The sequence below is a fragment of the Microtus ochrogaster genome, chromosome 15, assembly GCF_000317375.1.
Source record: "Microtus ochrogaster isolate Prairie Vole_2 chromosome 15, MicOch1.0, whole genome shotgun sequence".
NCBI lineage: Eukaryota > Metazoa > Chordata > Mammalia > Rodentia > Cricetidae > Microtus > Microtus ochrogaster.
In genome coordinates this window covers 6,470,181-6,473,798 of record NC_022017.1, presented here as the reverse complement: position 1 = coordinate 6,473,798, position 3,618 = coordinate 6,470,181, and positions in this window count along the sequence as shown.

Genomic DNA, 3,618 nt, shown 5'->3' with positions numbered 1-3,618 from the left:
GACCAGCCTGGTCTACAGAGCTAGTTCCAGGACAGGCTCCAAAACCACAGAGAAACCCTGTCTCGAAAAACCAAAAAAAAAAAAAAAAAAAACAGTTATCAAGCAAGAATTACAGTTACAATACTTACATCTACTTTATCTTTTATCATAACTAAGGAAAACTATAACTAAAAATTCTTCAACTCTATTAAAGACTCCAGAAGCATATAATATTACCTAAGTAAGCAGGAAGTACATTGCAAGCAACTTCTAAAATTCTAGAATTGACAGAGACATCTGTTGTTGTTGTTGTTGTTGTTGTTGTTGTTGTTGTTGTTGTTGTTGTTTTTGATTTTTGAGACAGGGTTTCTCTGTAGCTTTTGGTTCCTGTCCTGGAACTAGCTCTTGTAGACCAGGCTGGCCTCAAACTCACAGAGATCTGCCTGCCTCTGCCTCCCGGAGCGCTGGGATTAAAGGCGTGCGCCACCACCGCCAGGCTTGACAGAGACATCTTGCTACCTAGACAGTCATCCAAAGTTTTTCTGTACCACTGAGGCATCCATCTTCAGCCTACAGGCCCATAGTATCCAGCAGACTTTTCCACGAAGCAGGAAATTTCAAAGACAGTTCTGCCTATACTGGCAGTTTGTCCATCACACTTTTCTGTGTCCTGCAGAATGTCTAGCAGACTCTTTCATGAATCAGGACCCCCAAAGGATCATCTCACCTTTAGGCAAGTTTAGCAGTCATTTCTCTGCTGTTCCTGAATGTCCAGTTTATCCAGCAGTCTAGGCAAGAACATTTTCTTGCCAAATGATCAACCGACTCCATAAGGGGCCTCTTCAATGCCTGTCATCCTCTTGAACTTATTGGTGTTACCAGGAGCAAATGTGCCTCACTATCTTAAAAACTCTTCATTTTGCAAAGATTTTAATTGCCATATTCTGAAGGTCTCTGAAAGATTTGAAGAATACCTATCTAACTAAAATATATCTCTAAACATCTAGAAAATCTAACATGAATACAACCTTGACTATTATAGATGATTATCTATTAACCTATATTTAAATTATACATTACATTTTTAAAATGAACTGCACAATCACAATACCTTAATCCCAAGCAGAAATATACATATAACAAGATTGACATTAAATTTGTATCAATAAACCAAGATCTATGCCAATGCAAATCTCTATAGCAAATCCCCCTTTAAATGTAAAGAAACATTTACAAACAATATTTGGGAATATGGGTGTAGTTTTGTCCAAACTTCTTCCTGCTGTTTATTGGGTAAAGTAATTTTTGAAGGTGTTCATGGCAACCTCTCAGGGGGTCATAGTCTATTAAACCATATTAATCTGCAATGAATTTACATCCTCTGTGGAAACCAAAGAACCTCTTTTCTAAAGCAATATATCCTTCGACCCAAATTTTGAAGTCAAGATACCTTTATAATTGTTATGCCCAAATCCATGGGTCCCCACAAAAGCCAGCAAAGGGGACAAGTCCCATATGTAAAAGGAAAGAGCCTTTATTTTAATCAAGCTTGCAAACTCTGTCTCTCTGTATATCCAACATATTGGAGTATCCCAAAAGCCCCGAGCTCAAATTTGGTTTTTATAGTAGTAAAGGGGGGTCTCTGAGGTTCAGGACCCCTGATAGGCTGATATTTGTCTAAGGGTGTCCTGATGAAGTGCTGGCAGGTGTTTCTATTCACACTGCTTGGAATGCCAGGAATTTCCTTTAAATTGTCTGCTCTTGGGTGGGAGTCAGGTAATCTTGGCCTGCCAGGCATTGTCTCAGGGTAAACTATTGAGACTCTAGACTCCATTTAAATTTATCAGTGGCCAGAGTCCCGGGTGATAATGGTTGGAGAAAGTAAAGAACTTTTTTTCTGCCAAGACTTAGATTATCATCGCTGGCCCTCACAATAAAATAAATGCTGGTTTAGCATAGTAGCCTACCCAATGAAATGTCTCTCTGTACTTAGCTTATTCACAGTCAAAAAAATCAAAGAAGACACAATAATATACATAATCCATACTTTCTGTGCATATTCCATCTTTACGTGACTTCTTTTTACTCTATTACTTTTTAATATTTATTTTATTATCTTTACTCCTTTAATCTATGATTGTACTCTGTCTCTTTAAAGACTTTATTTTGTTTTTAAACCATTTATTTCTTTTTATAACTTTCTATACTCTTTTTTATCCAACACTGTGACTCATTTAGAAGTCTTTTGTGTCTGATTCTGTCCTATTATATATCTGTAATTCTTTACTGTCTTGAAGAGCTTTTAAAATGGTAAGCAGCTTGGCTGCAGCTGTTCTGGATGCTGGCTCTGCCTCTCTCCACTTTCAAAATGGTGGAGGTACCATTACTACCAGCTCTGAGACTGCCAGGTAGGAGCTGCGCTCAGCACCTTAACTCTGAGAATGAGCATGCAGCACAGAAACCCTTTCTATCTGAGTAATAGCTAAATATCAATGATTTAAATAATATAGAATTATTTAAATACTATATTATTTAAATCATTGCTTGGCCCATTAGCTTTTGCTTCTTATTGGCTGACTCTTACATATTAATTTAACCCATTTCTATCAAGCTGTATATCACCACATGGCTGTGGCTTACCAGGTAAAACTCCCAGTGTCTATCTCTGGCAGCTCCATGGCTTCTCTTTAACTCTGCCTTCTTCCTTCCAGGCTATAGGCCAAGACAGTTTATTCATTAACCAATAAAAGCACACATAGACAGAAGGACCTCCCACACCAGGTTTCCCTTTCCTCTTCCTGAGGAAAGACTTGAGGAGAACAGAAGGGATGGCATTTTCCTCAGTGTCTGCATGTGACTGTTTCCCACAGGTTCGTGTATATTTTTAAATACCTGGTCCCTAGCTAGTGTTGCTATTTTGGGAGAATGTGGAACCTTTGGGACACAAGACCAAGCTGAGAGGATGAAGCTGGGGGTGGGGACAACTCTTCCTGCTTCCTGGTCCTCTGAGACTTGAAAATTCGCCTCATGTTCCCACCACCACGATTCTGCCATATCTTCCTCACTATGATGCAATATATTCCCCAATTGTGGGCCAAAATAAATACTTCTCCTTTTAAACTGTGTCAAGCATTTTCTCACAGCAACAGGAAAAGGAGTCCAGAAAATTAGCCCTGAGAGACCTGGCCGTGTGGTTTGTAGGCCTTGACAGATTTGCACAAGGTGGAAGAGTTGGGACGCTAGAAAGCCCTATCTATTTCAGAGGGGAAACCCCACCTCTGTTCAGATAGAAGCTAAGAGCCATTCTTGTTTTACATTCTAGCAAAGAGCCTGAATGTGTTCTGCTCATGTCCTGAGAACTGAAGTGAGTCTGAGTTTAGGGGTGATGTATTATGGCAATATTTTGTTTGTACCCTAACAAATAAAGCTTGCCTGAAGATCAGAGAGCAGAGCTAGCCACTAGTTAGGCACAGAGGTTTGGAGGTCTGTACAGACAGACAGGAAGTGACATGGCTGGGCGGAGAGAGGAATATAAGGTGGGAGGAGACATGAGGTCGGCCCTTTTTCATCTGAGGAGTTAGCAAGGTAAGAGTTAGCTATGGCTTGCTCCTCTCTCTCTCTCTCTCTCTCTCTCTCTCT